Source organism: Bos indicus x Bos taurus, chromosome 22, assembly GCF_003369695.1.
Source record: "Bos indicus x Bos taurus breed Angus x Brahman F1 hybrid chromosome 22, Bos_hybrid_MaternalHap_v2.0, whole genome shotgun sequence".
Lineage (NCBI taxonomy): Eukaryota > Metazoa > Chordata > Mammalia > Artiodactyla > Bovidae > Bos > Bos indicus x Bos taurus.
Genome location: NC_040097.1, coordinates 15,368,548 through 15,384,950, shown reverse-complemented (window position 1 = coordinate 15,384,950; position 16,403 = coordinate 15,368,548). Strand labels below are relative to the sequence as shown.

Here is a 16,403-nt window from a genome sequence, read left to right as displayed (position 1 = left end):
CTCCTGGAGGGCACAGTAGTTCCAACAGCAAAGAGTCATTTGGCTCCAGTCTTGAAGAGCGCCAAAGCTGAAAATCCTGTGTTAGAAGAATTCTTGCTCTTTTTTCTTTTTCCCTCAAGGCCTAGGGTAAAAGAATAAAAAAGAAAGAAAATGGTCCATTCTGGTGAGTGTGTGCGTCTTCAGTTCTTACACCCCACATGGATCCAGGAATTGGAGAGCACAAGGGTACCACTGAGCAGGGCAAAGTGCAAGGTCAAGGCAGGTCTTCTAAGCTCCAACAGCTGTCTCAACTCCAAGGGGAGACAACTTTGACCAAAGCAGAGGACCGAAAACTTATAAGGATGTTTAGTTTGTGATAAAATCGTTTTGTAGATTAAAGTGCTTCCTTCTGCCCATAAAATGGTATGCTTTTTAAATAACTCAAAAATAGCAAGCATTTAACTATATTGTGAGCAGGAGGCAGGGCTGCTGTTCGGACTCACGGTCAGTTACTTCCAGCCTTATAATCAAGCTTGTCCAAGCTGTAGGTGATAGCACTTTTCGTATGTTCTCCAGTGTGCTCTTGAATTACCCCATGTTCTAAATACACTTACTGTCAACACAAAGGGATTCAGGGAGTTTCCTGGAACCAGTTTCTCTCTCTGCATCTCTTGGCTCCCTTATTATCTCTCACTCCTTTGGTGGTAGCAAGATGGCTGCCTAAGTGCCAGATTGTACTTCCTCTCACATGAAAGCCCAGTTAGGAAGAGTGAGTCTCTTTCCCAAGGTTCTCTGCATGTCTCATTGGCTTTGGTTGGGTCGTGTGCTCAATCTTGAACCAGTGCTGTGGTTAGGGGAATACTAGGAGCTGATTGGCCGAAGCCTAGGATACTGAACACCCCTGAGCTGGAATGGAGCCTTGTGTCATGCTCATGAGCTAAAAGTGGGGGAAATGTGTTACCACAAAGGGAAATAGGGCTAAGATGACCAAACTAGGAGGAATGGATGCCCAGGAGGTTAAACATGTTTGTGTGCACGCACACACACACACATACCCACACACATGCGTGTGTGCCACTTCCCATTAAAAGGCGTTGGAGTCTATGGTGGAAGACTTGGGTTCTTGCTCTGACTTGGCCATTAACTAGCTTCATAATTTCGAGATAACATCATAAATCTTCCAGCCTCCTTTTTCTCCTCTGAAACATGGAAGTAATAATACTATTAGGGTGGTTATGAAAAATTAAGCAAGTATCTTGGAATATTGGAAGGGTTGTGCAAACAAGTGGTGGTGGCATTGTTAGATGCATTTAGTTAGTGAATCTAGTTCAGCCTCTAGAATCTAGAAGAATCTAGAGCAGCTACAATCCACCCAGCTGTCCTTGCAGGCCTTTGGAAGCCAGTGTCTAAATTTACCCCAATCCGCATTGTTGCAGGTCAGTTTGGAATCTTCTGAGGTCAATGGTTGAGGTAATTAACTTGCTGTGAATCTTGAAAAATTCTCTCTGTTAAATGACATAATTGGTTTTAATTATATAATTATGGTACTTAAAGTGTAGGGGTGAAAGGTTACTATTATATTTAGAAGTGAGATCCCCAAATGAAGCAGGGGCGTGTAAGCCAGTGTTTCTTCAGATTTCTCTTTTTATTTTTTCACAGGGAAGTCAGAGTAGGCTGGCCTTGGCCCTGGCCATTTTGGATGATTATCTTGAATGAGGTAGCGCTTGGGCTGCTCATGCATCATAGGAACCTTTGTAAAGGGACGGGAAAGGGCTTCCGTAAAGACCTCATTGTGATCTGAAGTTAATGAGCAGTGGGAGCTCAACTGTCAGCAATTGAATCTGATTGGGCAGGGTAATTATATGATTGCCTCTGGTGTTTGCACATGCACAGGGATATTTTTATTGGACAAAACCTAATTGCTTACTTACTTAATGCAGGGAAAACCTAAACAAATTTATGTTGTCATAGGTTAAAAAGACATCCTTTCTTTGTCTCTAAAATAGCTGCCTGCCCTGCTTTTCAGAAGTGAGGGGTTTTGTTTCATTCTGTCTTCAATCAAGGATATTGTCTGTAGGCCTTGAATTACATGATAGTATGAACATGTAAAGGAAAGCTGCTCTGGGCTGTGCATTTTGGTAAAATGACCACGTGCTTATAGCCATGTCTTAAACCATCCTATACAATGGTCTCTTTCATAATGCAAAGGCAGCTAGAACTTTATACAATACTCAAGCTACTCAGACTTTCACAGTTTCGTTTTTTTTAAATTTGTTTGTTTTGTTTTCCTGTGTGGAGGCCTTTGCAAGATTGGCTTCCTAAACTATCTGGTTTTCCTTCGCTGCATAAGGCAAGTGGGAGATATTGTATCTGTGGTTGCCTTTTAGACATCAGAAACACCGAGGGTAAGAACAGCAAAGTAAAGAGCTCCCTCTGTGATTTTCTGGGGACTTGAAGGAACAGGAAGGGCAGGGTGAGAAAGCCAAAGGGAAGAAGTCTTGGGGCTCCCACTTTGAGGATGACAAGATGCGGTCCGGTGTCTTCTGGTTTTGACTGTCCTAAGTGAGCTTGGCGTCTCACTTGACCTGTAATGCTGATGTACAGCAAACAGATTGCTACAATTGGGTTTATTCTTTAGCAGTTCAATGCCACATTATTGCTTCACTTTTTCCCAGTCTTCTTGTAAAGCACACTATTGTCTGTGTTCTTTCCTTTCCTGAGATTCTACTGGAAGAGTTTGAAACACAGCTGGACGGTGGGGATTGGAAGAGCCCCTCGTGATGAGAACTGCAGACCCCAGATGTGGTGCCCTTGTTGGGTGTAAGGTTATGGGCTGGAGGATGGCTGTGAACAGAGGGCATTAAGCCCCTCAGACCATCTGAGCTTTCTTATCTCAGAAACTGACACGTGCGCACATATCCTAGTCTTGTCTGGGTAACACCATGGGTCCTCTAGGGTCAGCGTGAAATGTCACTTCTTCTGGGAAGCCTTCCCTGATCGCCCGCCTCCAATCTGATTGGCTGCCTTTGCTCTGTGCTCCATGATACCCTCTAGGTTCTTTTACCCATTGTTCTTTAAATACTTGTTTCACTGTACAAAATAGTCCATACACCCCATGAGGGCAGGTCTTGTGTTTATATTTGTCAGGACTATCTCCCCAGAGCCCAGCGCAGTTCTTGATGGGTGTGTCTGGAATGACTGAATGAGGAAAGGAATGGTTGTTGGGTGTCCGAGGGAATTGTGGTGTGTGCTGCCTAGGCTTCCGTACCCTTGCTGTTAATACCACTTTCTTGTTGCTTATAATTTTCATTGCCCCAGATGATCCAGCTCTGTCGGAGGCACGGAGGCACAGTCAAATCTCATGCTGTACATTGATCACCTGTCCAACCTTTGCCTAGAGTGGGAGCCCCCAGTTCCTTCAAGAGATCCAACTTTACCTGTCTGTAAAGAAGAAGAGGAGGAGGGAGACAGCAGGGAGGATCCGGTGGCAGTTTAACACCAGAGCAGGTCCAATGTTTACTCTTACCCTTTTGGAGGTGGGTAACTGCAAATCCCATGGGAGCTGGGTTTCAGGGCTCTGCATATTGATTGGTGGGGCGGTACTCACATGTACTTCATGTTTTGCTGGAGTGCAGGGGTTGTTATTTTTCTGTTTAAATTATAGCCACACTGTTCTGTGAATTCCTAGAAGCATAGAACAAGAATCCTAGTTCATCATCCACATGATGTAAATTTTAATTGTCCATTGGCCTCCAGTTGTTTGGCTTTTGCTATGTGGATAGATTAAGGTTCATTCATTTGTTCTTATTTCATGACTATCATTTGTTTTTGTCATTTGCCTATGATTTTCAACAGGCTTTCTTGATTTGAAGCTCAAGCTTTTGATGTTTTGAATTCGTCCCTTCTTGGTTGGTCTCTTAGGCCATGAGATCCTGGATAACTACTGAATAGATGAAATTTCATTTAGGACCATCCCTCTGTGTTTAAGTCTAGCATTGTACAATCCTGGGGTATCTCTAACCAGCTTTTTCCCGAAGCAGAACATGAATCTGTGACCTTGTAGGCCTTGGGCAAAAGAGATTCCTCTTGAACCCCCCAAGCCCCCAGCCATCCTTGAGTTTGGACTGCCTGTTGTTGGTTGGGCTGTGATAACAATTTCTGGGTGAATGGACAGGTACACGTGGAAACTACAGCCTCACGTGTGGAGGGGCAGGGTAAGCTCTCAGAGACCCTGGGTGCTTCTTACATAGCAGTCTGTGCCAGCTCTCCTTTGTCTGAAGTACATTCTCTCTCTGTTGCTTCTTTTTTTAAAACTGTTTTGGAATGCAGTTGATTTACAATGTTGTGTTAGTTTCAGGTATACAGCAGAGTGAATCATTTATACCATATACCTCATTACACAGTACTGAGTAGAGTTCCCTGTGCTATACAGTAGGTCCTTATTAGTTATCTGTTTTATATATAGTAGTGTGTATTTGTCGATCCCAATCTCCCAATTTATCCCTCCCCCCACCTTACCACCCTGGTGACCATAAATTTGTTTCCTGCATCTGTAACTCTATTTTTGTTTTATAAATAAGTTCATTTGTACCCTATTTTTAGTTTCCACACATAACTGGTATCATATGATATTTATATTTGACTTAACTTCACTCAGTATGACAGTCTCTGGGTCTATCCATGTTGCTGCAAATGACACTATTTTGTTCTTTTCTATGTCTGAGTGATATTCCATTGTGTATATATACCACATCTTCTTTATTCATTCCTCTGTGGATGGACATTTAGGTTGCTTCCATGTCTTGGTAAGTAGTGCTTCAGTGAACACTGAGTGTAGGTATCTTCGATTTATGGTTTTCTCTTGATGTATGGATTGCTTGAATGATATCGTAGTTCTATATTTAGTTTTTTAAGGACTCTGTGTACTGTTCTCTATCATAGTTGGACCAATTTACATTCCCACTAACAGTGCAGGAGGGTTCCCTTTTCTCCATACCCTCTCCAGCATTTATTGTTTGTAGATTGTTTCATGATGGTCATTCTGACTGGTGTGAGGTGATACCTAATTGTAGTTTCGATTTGCATTTCTCTAATAATTACTGAGGGCTTCCCAGATTGTTCAGTGGTAAAGAATCTGCCTGTCAATTCACGAGATGCAAGTTTGATCCTTGGGTTAGGAAGATCCCCTGGAGAAGGAAATGACAACTCACTCCAGTTTTCTTGCCTGGGAAATCCCATGGACAGAGGAGCCTGGTGGGTTACAGTCCATGGGGTTGCAAAAGAGTCTGCCATGACTTAGTGACTAAACAACAACAACAATAATTAGTGATGTTGAGCATCTTTTCACATGCTGTTTTGGCCATCTGTATGTCTTCTTTGAAGAAATGCATATTTAGATTGTCCCCCCCATTTTTTAATTGGGTTGTTTGCTTATTTGATATTGAGCTACATAAGTCATTTGTGTATTTTGGAAAGTAATCCCTTGTAGGTTGCATCGTTTGCAAATATTTGCTCTCTCTGCCCCTCCTAAGTCTGTATTTACGTTCTTCAGTCCCATATCTGCTTTGGCATAATAAGCACTTAAATTGGAAACTTTGGGAGTTCCTTCAAGAAAAAGAGTTTAAACAACCTCTTCTTACAGTATGTGTGTTCACCAGTGCTATGTGCTTTGAACTAAACAGGAATGGGCCCTGGTGAGCTTTATTCCTGAATCCAAGGAAAGTTTTAGTTTAATTTTCAGTTTTGGAATAGCACCAACGGATGCCTCACCACCTCATATCCTTTCTGGATTGAGGCAGGTAATTACTGCCTACACAAATAAATCACATGCTTTTGGGGAAAAAAAAACCTCTTTGAATGACATTTGATTTATAATTAAACTTGGCGATGCAATCTCTGAAGTGTCTCATCTTGTCTAATCACAATGATCTATTTCCTTTCGGAGTACTTCTGCATGTAGGAGTTAGTCCTCTTGTTGTCATCACGTACTACGGGGAAGGGAACAATTTAAGACAGGAAAGAGGAAAATTAGAATAAATAATTGCCATTTTCAGTCAAATTCAAACCACGGATTGTTTCTATTCATATTCTTTAAAAAACATCTTTGCGGCCCTTTGTTGACCGATGCACTCAGCAAACAGATTTAAATGCTGGCTAAGTGCCCTGTGGGGACCAGTAACCTCCTTCCCAGCATGGCCTGGGAACTTGTTAGAAATCCAGAGTTTCAGACCCCACCCAGACCTACTGTAGCAACTGTAGCAACTCTGCAGGTGGGGTCCAGCACACTGGGTCTGAATGAGCTTCCTGGCAATTCTGCTGCACAGAGAAGTTTAAAAAGAATGGCTTAAAACTCCTGTGAGTGCACGAGGTGAGGGCATTCACAGGGTTTTACCTCTAGCACTTGTCAGCCCGGAGCTTGAAATCCAGTCATGGACACGAAGCATTAACTTCATCAGACAGTTAGGCAGCATGATCTGTATAAAATGTAAAGTACATCATATGCCCACTTCTTAAGTCCCTCCAGGCAGTTCCCTTTGTCCTCCAAATAAATATAAATGCTTGGCTCAGGCCTACAGGGCCTGGCATGTTCCCTTCCCTGCCTACCTGCCCAGCTCATCTGGTGCTCTTCCCCTGCCTTCCTCAGTGCTCTGCCACACCACACTGGCCTTCCTGCTGCTGCTGCTGCTGCTGCTGCTAAGTCGCTTCAGTCGTGTCCGACTCTGTGTGACCCCATAGAAGGCAGCCCACCAGGCTCCCCCATCCCTGGGATTCTCCAGGCAAGAACACTGGAGTGGGTTGCCATTTCCTTCTCCAATGCATAAAGTGAAAAGTCAAAGTGAAGTCGCTCAGTCGTGTCCGACTCTTAGCGACCCCATGGACTGCAGCCTACCAGGCTCCTCCGTCCGTGGGATTTTCCAGGCAAGAGTACTGGAGTGGGGTGCCATTGCCTTCTCCACTGGCCTTCCTACTGGGCCTCAAACATGCCCACTGAGTGTGATGTCAGCAGGGAAATAGAGGAAGGGGAAGAAAGAGAGGGAACTGCCAAGGTTAAAGAATAGGCTTGGTCACAAGTATTTTTCAATTTGGTACAATATTTCTAAACCTTTATCCCCATTGGTTAATATATTAACATGTCGATTCTTAAATCTATTGATTGAATAATATGTGAATGTGATCATATCAGTGACCCCATCTTACAGTGGAGCAAAGTCTGAAAGGACTCTCTGAATCATCGTGGAAACACTCAGTGTGATTTAGTTTGAGTTTTCATGTCACACATTTGTGACAGCTTCTTTTTCTGAGAGTTGGTGGGGCAGACACCGTGCTCCGCTGCACATCACCCATGGGAACTGAGTGAACATGGCAGGAGACCCCAGATGCTGAGCGTGAAACCAGCTGTGTGGCCCCGGAACACAGCGGAGCCGAGGCATGCGCCTCACTGTCTTCACTTGGTCTCAGGAAAGATAATGACTATGTTTGTTAGGTTTTGTCTTAGTAAAAAATTATCTGGGAATGCCAATTATGGTGTTTGGGATATTAAATGCATCATGCGATTAGGGAACAAACTAACTGTTTGGAGGATTTTTACTGTAAGAGGAAAAATAGTGTCTCAGGATCCTCTCCCTAATGAGAAAGGGTAAACACATATCTTAAATATGATATATCAGGGGAAAAAAAAAAAAAAAACATCTCAAGCTTAAATATGAGGCAAAGGGATTCTTAAAGATTTTAGGACCGGCAGTGGTTTTTTGGTTTTGTTTTTTGTCTCAATTTTGTTTTCACTCTCCACAGCTCTTTCATGGTAATAGGCTTTCTCATTTTGTGAGTGTAGCATCTCTAGTTTCAGACGTTATTTGCTCTCAGGGAAGTGTCTCGTTTGAGATCCTCAGTGGAGGGACGAAAGGTGGGCTAGAAAAGTGAAAGGCGCGCTGGAGGAGCTATCAAAGAGCGTGGGCGGTGGAGGTGTGCTCAGTCCTGGCGGCCTTTCCGCTTCACTTTGCCATGTAAAGTTTAAAGGTCTCCAGGGAACTGAGGCAAGTCTCTCCTCTCCTCACCATGTGAGCAAGCTCCCTGACGGGCCACGAAACCCTTCCTGTCAGAAGGCAAAGCTGCTCTGCTCCACGAGATTGGGTATGCGCAGTGAACGTCCTGCCCCGGCCCTCAGGGAGCCCACAGTCCAGAGGCCAGGAGACTTCAGCAAATATCGATGTGAAAAAAGGTGCATTTTCACACTTTGGAAGGCAATCTGAAGATGAGAGAGCTATAGGAGCAAAGAACAGAAAAGCAGGCTCCCAATTATCTTTGGACACAGAGTTGAAATTAGGAATTGAAAGATGAACAATTTTTGATTTTTTTTCTTTTTTGAGGGGGAGGTTGTGTGTTGAGGATGGTGGTTTTGTGGGGGGTGAGGAGGAGTGTCTCTGGAGAGCTGGCATCACCTCCCACATTGGCTGGAACTCTGCCTATAGAGTCAACCATAGCAGAGAATGTTCTGAGCAGCCACATGGGTGATAACACCCCAAGACTGACTGCAGAGTGAACCCCAGGGGAGGGCCTCTCCCCCAGGAGAGACCCAGATTTCCTAGTATCCGCTAACAGCCTAGGGTCACTGTGCCCCAGCCTAAGGCCAGCACCTTGGTATTTGTTTCTCTTCCTTTTGTTGCTTCCTCCAACTCTTTGACTGCCTCTCTCTGAGTTCCTTCAACTTTGAGAGCAAAGCTGCTTGTGGGGGACCCTGACCATACCCTCGAAGATTCTTACTTTTAGGAAGGCATTTTAAGCATCTTCAGAGAATCTTACTGGATGTGGCCAACAACTCCTGGGAGTAAGGAACTGTCTTCACCTATTGTTTTCTTGACCGGAGTCTTTATTACACGTCCCATCTGTTTGAGCCAGGACACACCTGGGGGGCAGGTTCTCTGTCTGGTTTTGTCTAGTGCCTGACAGGCTAACTTTGCACAGATCTTGCACTCAGAAATATTTGACAAATGAAAGAAGAGATTGTGCAAATCCAAATGCCCTTGCAGTGCTGTAGCTTGACTTTAGGAGCGTGGAGTAAAATTACTCTCTGGATGGATTCATTTATTTATTCACCCACTCATCCGAAAGCAGTTGTTGAGTTCCTGTTTAACTGTGTTGCTGATAAACAATGCCTGGCACGTGGTATGTTTTAATTGATGCTGGTTATTATAGAGGAAATGCAAAACTAACTCTGGCTCCTGAATCCCTTTGCACTCTTACCACACTGAGTTCTACGGAAGCCTGAGCTGCTTATCCTTCTCTTGTCACTTAGGAGTGACAGTCCAGGGTCCCCGGCTCTCAGGGTATCAGCTTCTCTTCAGAGAGGAGAGCACAGCCATAGAAGGGAGCTCGTGGCGTGAGCTCTGACGTTTCGGGGTGCAGAAGGACTGCTCGCTGGTTTGTCTGCACACAGCCTGGGTGAATACAAAATGACAGGGCGTGGTTACACGTCAGGGAAGTCTGCGTGGCTTTTTAAAAAACCAATGAATTAGTAAGGATGGTCATTTGGAGTTGTGAGGTTTCACTTAAAACCATTACTGAATTCCCAGAAGCTTTTCATTGTCAGGTGTTTTTCTGAACCAAAAGATGAGAAATAAAATTACTCAGGAGGGGTAAGCAAACTATTTTTATCTTTAGAAGGAGTCCCTATGAAAAGTGTGCTGCTCCTGACTTGCATGATAACTCTGAAGTTTGGTTGTGCCCTTCTTCAAGCAGCTCCTGACCCAAGGGAAAATCCTGAATGCCTGATGGCTCTCACCAGCAGCTGCAGTGTGGGGATGGATCTGGCAAGCAGATGTTTATGGTGGAAACTTTCCATTCTAGAATAGTTCCTTCTGAAGCAGGAGGTGGGTTAGGTCAGAGAAGAATGTGCCAGACAATGTGCCCCTTTGTTAATCAATGCTGTCATCTTGGCTGCCCCTTGAGCAGCCTCATCTTCCTGAAATCTTCAGTAAGAAGGCCATTCAACAAATACGTCTAGCATTGGCAAGGATTTTTCTAGCCCAGCTCTAACAACAGGGAATGGATTTAATCAAATTCAAGGAAACCTTAAGACTCATTCTATAACAGTATTACTCTCTGGAAGAGCTCTGGAAGGCAGATTATCAAACACCAGTTTCTTGAGCAAAACTTGAAAACAACTGATGCCAAAGTAATCAAATTGACTGTGCCAGGATCTGATTCTTAGGGACATTTACCAGGTTCACTGGGACACATACTGTATTCAGTCCTTTGATGGATTAATCTAATGAGTCTTCATAGCAACCTATGAAGTAACCACTAATATTATGACCATTTCATAGACAGGAAAACTGAGGCTGAGACCTACAGCCACATTGCTGATTTTAAGTCACAAACTATTATTTCATCCCTTCCTTATTTCATTTGGAATATGCAATTCCTACATAGATATACATACACTTATCATAAGAAATGATCATTTGAGTCAATTTTAATAGATTTGACAAAGGGTGGTATCTATATAATAGTAACAGAAACACTGAGTTTGGTGAAAAAGATAATTTCCAAGTTGTCTTCTCTGTCCTCATTTGCAGCTTCCACACATGATAGGTGGTATCTATCTGTCACACATGCAAATATGATAACAGGCTCACTCTTTCTTACTACAGCTGTCACACAGATAGCCTGATGTAATGGGATCTGTTCTAGGGGACAGCTCTGTACCTCTCTGAGGGGCTACCTCAGCACTTCAGGCTGCCAAGTCAGGCTGACATCAGCAAATGTTCATTGAGTGCCTACTATGGAAAGGTTCCATTCTAGGAGCAATGCATTCCGTTGTACTTGGGGTTGCAGGCTGTGGAGAGAGATAGTAGACCAATAAACAAACAGATAAGGTGATTTCAGAAACCAGTTAAATGTGTGAAGAAAATACAGTAGAGCAATGTATAATAATAGTGACTGAGCTTGGAAGTACCTACTCTACCTAAAGTGATCAGAAAGTATCTCTGAGGAGAAGACACGAAGAAAAGGCTTGGAAAATGAGAACTGCTTTCTAGGCAAAGAATTGGGTGGAATAGCCTTGGCGTATAAAGTTCTACAATTTCATTATTCTTTTTTTTCCCTAAGATTTATTTACTTATTTTTGGTTGTTCTGGGTCTTCGTTGGGGCGCTCAGGCTTCTCATTGCAGTGGTTTCTCTTGTTGCAGAACACAGGCTGTAGGCGTGTTGGCTTCAGTAGTTGCAGTGGGGTGGCTCAGTAATTGTGGCTCACGGGCTCTAGAGCACTGGCTCAGCAGTTGCAGCACGCAGGCTTAGTTGCTTCTCACCACGTGGGAACTTCCCAGACCAGGGGTCGAACCCATGACCCCTGCATTGGCAGGCGGATTCTCAACCACTAGACCACCAGGGAAGCCCAATTTCATTATCCTTTCAACAGAGAAGTTGAGACATCAGCCATGTGATATCACTTCTTGGGATTTGTTGATTTTTTTTTTAAAGGTCAAGCACATGTTTAATTTTTTGTAAACATTCCATGTGTACTTGAAGAGCATGTGCATTCTCTCTTTAAGGGACTATTCTTTGTTTTTTTAGATGCAGCTTATAAATTATATAACTAAAGCCTTCTATAGCTCTATTAATGTTTTAGCTGTTTAACTTCACAGCTGCTGAGAGGTGAACATTCACACACTTGTGGAGATTATGATTTGCTCATTTATCTTAGTAATTCTATCCATTTCTGTTTTATTTATGTCCAGCTCCTGGTGGGTTATTCTTGTTATTAATTATTTTCTCCCTTGCCAAGCAGGAGACATGGGTTTGATCCCTGGGTTGGGAAGATTCCCTGGAGAAGGAAATGGCAATCCACTCCAGTATTCTTGCCTGGGAAATCTCATGGACAGAAGAGCCTGGCGGGCTGCAGTCCATGGGGTCGCAAAGAAATAGATTTGACTTAGCAAGTGAACATGAGCATTATCCCTACTAGTACTTTTACCTGTAAATATTATTTTCTCTGATAATATTGCTGTAACAACATCCTTCTGGTTAATGTATGTGTTTCTTTCTTCCATTATTTCATTTTCAGCCTTCAGGTGTTACTGGTTTATTTTTTATAAGCAACATAAAACTAGACTTTTTTTTAAATTGAGCGTCTCTGTCTTTTGATGGTTGAATTTAAGCTATTTATTATAAGTAATCTATTTGCACTTAGCTTTGTCTTCTTATTTTGCATGGTCCATGGGTGCTTTTTTCTCCCTTTTCTTTAGTACTTGGTTTGAATTGACTGTGCTTCCTTTATTTCTATTTTCCCCTCTACTGATTTGGAAGTTACATACTCTATTTCTCTTCTCATGGTGGTTTGGATAGTATCTAAATCAGAATTTGGCAAACACTCAGAGGCCTTTAATGCATTGCCTTCAGTAGGTTTAACAGCTTTCTCTAGTATCCTGACTCCCAAGTGGTTGCACCTTTTAAGGGGTGAGGTGTAAATATAAGTACAGAGCGTTGTCATTGTGATAGTTGTATCTTGGAGTACAGACTTCCAACTTGCCTTTGCCAAGACCTGTGCCCTGTTGCCTGAGGGGTCTGGTAATTGACAAACTGTAAAATGATCATGGGTTATGGGTAACGAAGCAGCTTCTAAGCAGGGAGTCACTTGGTTTCTTCTGGTGCCCTTCTCCTTGTCTGCATTTGAGCTCTTGTAAGTGATGATAAACATTAAATAGCTCCTGTAAAGCTGTTGAATTGTCAGTTTTTAAAATGCATAAAACACTGACATTTTCATTAGATCCTGGCCCTGAGGAATGTCCGGCTTTCATCATAATGGATTTGTTTACTTCTGCAGAGAGTCTTAATGTGCTGCCTATGGGAGAGATCTTACTGTCACCTGCTCTTAAATGGGAAAGGCTTTATTCAGCCAAAGATTTTTGGAAAAGGATTTGCAAAAGGGCTTTTTCATCTCCTCCTGTCTTCCTTGCTTCCATTTCCCAAAAGGGTAAGAAATGGGAATAAAGTCTTTGAAGAATTTTAGTATCGGACAGGAAAATTTTCAATGTAAAATAACCCTGTGAAGTCCATTAGGAGACAAAATGTTGGGATGATACTATTAAACCACTATTTAGTTTCAGTGTATCCTGTTAAAGATAAGCAAGTCATATCTATGTCTTTTTGACCTCAATCTTTTGGTCTACATTTAAACAGATATCTTGATTTTGAATTAATAAACTCCTTTGTGTATATTCTTAGAGAAAATATTTTAAACTGCTGGGTCCTTCTAAGCAAATAAGGAGAGAGGACTTTTATCTTCTGATCGTTACATTAGATTTTTAGCAGAAGATGCCAAACTCCTCATGAACAAATGTAGAGTCATCCTAGTTTAACAAGCTGGGAAATGTGTGTGCTAAAAGACAGTCTTGTCTTAATATGACCAGGACTAGGAATGTTAACTTTTCTGGAATCAACGTGTTTGCAATTTATGGAGAGATGTCTTGCTTATTTTATATAGAACTTTCTCTTCTGTATTAGCTTGTTGAGTGTGTGTCATTGGCAAGTGTGTGCTTTCACATTTCAAGAGAGGCACCCTGCCATAGGGAAGGAAAGTCTCTCAGGCACACTGGCACTTGACTTCTGCTTCTAGGACATACTCACTGTGTAATCATAGGTGAGTTCATGAACCTTTCTGAGTTTGCTTTTATTATCTATAACATTGAAATAATAAACTGACTTTTTAGAGCAGATATGAACATTAAGTGTGATAATAGAGAGGAAATGCTCAGCACAAGGCCTGGTACGTACTAGGGGGTTATCTAGTGAAACTTGATGATGGTGATGCTAATGACAGTGGTTGTGGTAGAGACGATGGTAATAAATGTGACGGTGGTAGTGGTGAGTATACTGCTGTCCGTGGTAATAACGGTGATGAAGGTGATATTGGTGGTAGTGATAACCAGATGTTAGGAGTTCTTTAAAGTCTGAGAAAGGATATCATATAATCAAAAATCATGAGAAAAGATAGAATTGTCTATCACTACCTGACCTAGTCCTCCTGTTTCTAATTGGACACTATAAGTCACTAGGAGGGCATTTCTTAACAAAATTCTATTATAGATATCAAGCCATAAAAGCCTAGTTCATTGGTATCATTATGGTTTTCAGTCCTGGATTTGTCTTAGAAAAAAGCTAGAAGTGGTACTCTGAGTCATTTGATTTTGTCAGTATCCATTTCCTTCCTAAAACGGGCTCATTTCTCAGCTTCTGTGACTCGGAGCATTTGGAGTTCTTCTGTCTCCTTGAGCGCTTTCCATCATCTGTCTGCCGCCTTTCCTTTCTGTGGTCATTTGGGCCCATGAGTGTGGAACTCAGGGAAGACAGTGCAGGAGGGAAAAAGGGCCATCAGCAAGGCTGGAAAAGAATCTGAGTGTAGTATCACAGAAGTGGAAAAGAGGGGCGATTCCTCCAGGTAGATGAGGAAAGATAGTGTTTCTCATTATAAGGTAGGTAAACGATGTGGGTAAAGAAGACTGAGCAAAACCACTGTTGTTGGCACTGAAAGTTCAGTGTCAGCATCTGACACAAAGTCACTGGGATGGTGAAAGAAAAAGAACTGCGAAATGCCGAGATGAGGAAATGGAGGCCACAGACGTTGGAGAGGGAGAGGAGGTTGGAGGGTGGAAAGACGTTTTTTAGATAGGAGAGAATCAGACCAGTTTGTAGACCAAGAGGAGGGAGCCAGAGAAAGCTGAGTAGGAAGATACAAAAGCAGGAGGATTCAGATATTTGGTCCTGGAGGAAATAGAGGTAGAAGGATGAATTCACCTGTCACATAGCCACTGAGCAGTCAGAGAATATCACCAGGCAAAGGAAAGTCTAATCTGTGAAGCTCATGTTGAATCACCTTGACTTCCTCCTAAGAGAAAGTGAGATCTCTGATGAGAGTGAGAGAAGTTTGTAGTCATGAGAAAGTCTGACAAGAACCACTGTCTAAAGTGGGAGAGGAAGATAGTCAGTGATCAAAAGACTTACCAAGGAGCATTAGGCTTCTTGAGGGGTAGGCGGTGTGTGTTTCTGGATCTTCCCGTACTACACTCATCCTTGTTTCTCTCCGTGGGGTATGCTGTGCACCATAATCACCCTGCAGTCCTATGGATGGCCCTCCCACTCCCCCACAGTGGGCTTCCTTTCCATCTCTCCACACTCAGCCTTGCTGTTAGATGGCTGTTATATAGAAATGAACCAGTGGACTGCTTTGCACCAAGGTGAGGAACAAGGTATGATGTCTTGTTATATCCAAGCATTAGTGTGGCAGGTAGACAAATGGAAGGCAGGTAGTCAGATGGAAGGCGCACAGGATTAGGAGTCAAGGGCATGGAGTGTGGTCCCAGGTCTAGTTGATTAGCCTGTTGTTAGGTCCTCCGGTAGCATGGGGTGTCATGCCCCTTACTTGCCATTCCGATACCAGCATGTTACCAAGTACCTAGCATACAGCAGGTGCTCATAGAATATATTGGACTAGGTTAATGTGAGAAGATGAGAGATCTTCAAACACCTCTTCCTTTGCAAATGTGAGGCACTGTTATTCTGATGTGCATTTTAACAAGCACAATATCAACCCAAAGAATGACTGTCTAATAGTAGAATCTCAGTTACCACTGCTGAGCGGGTGAAAGGAAATACTTTCATCAGAACTGGGTGGGAGCTTTCCAGATTTGCTCACATTTAACTATGTAGATGTCTGCATCTATTGGTTTGGCTTATTGATAAATTAGTTCCTATCTTTTCAGTTATCTCACCAAAGGTGGTTTAGTCCTTTTTCATTCTTGCTATTAAGCATACATAATGTATGCTGCTGCTGCTGCTGCTAAATTGCTTCACTCTTATCCGACTGTGTGCAATCCCATAGACAGCAGCCCACTAGACTCCTCCGTCCCTGGGATTCTCCAGCCAAGAATACTGGAGTGGGTTGCCATCTCTGGCTTCCCTGGTGGCTCAGAGGTTAAAGTGTCTGACTCCAATGCAGGAGACCCGGGTTTGATCCCCAGGTCGGGAAGATCCGCTGGAGAAGGAAATGGTAACCCACTCCAGTATTCTTGCCTGGAGAATCCCATGTATGGAGAAGCCTGGTAGGCTACAGTCCATGGGGTCGCAAAGAGTAGGACACGACTGAGCGACTTCACTTTCAGTTTACTTTTTCTCCATATAATGTATATGTGTGTGTGTATATATATGTGTGTGTGTGTGTTCAGTCGTGTCTGACTCTTTGCAACCCCATGGACTGCCCATCAGGCTCTTCTGTCCATGGGGTTCTCCAATCAAGAATTCTGGAGTGGGTTGCCGTTTCCATATGCACTTTGTCATTATAGACAAGAAGCAGAGGTCCCAGAAAGGCAAAGAAAGATGGAAATGGGTTCCAAATAAAGAAGCAGATCCCCCTTCTCACTCTTTCTGTCCC

At 43.0% G+C, this 16,403-nt stretch overlaps 1 protein-coding gene across 16 annotated transcripts in view; it reads left to right on the top strand.

Moving 5' to 3' along the window:
- Nucleotides 1-16,403, top strand: part of ERC2 (ELKS/RAB6-interacting/CAST family member 2) — a 984,881-nt gene that overhangs the window by 876,985 nt on the left and 91,493 nt on the right. Inside the window, exon 21 of one of the 16 annotated variants that reach the window (XR_003507771.1) lies at nucleotides 3,298-3,486. The exons of 13 other annotated variants lie outside the window; for them this stretch is intronic. The gene's annotated coding sequence lies outside the window, so the exon portion shown is untranslated. Of the gene's footprint in view, nucleotides 1-3,297; nucleotides 3,516-16,403 lie in introns of those variants that run through there. 2 more of the 16 variants (XR_003507770.1, XM_027522890.1) reach the window with 2 other exon arrangements.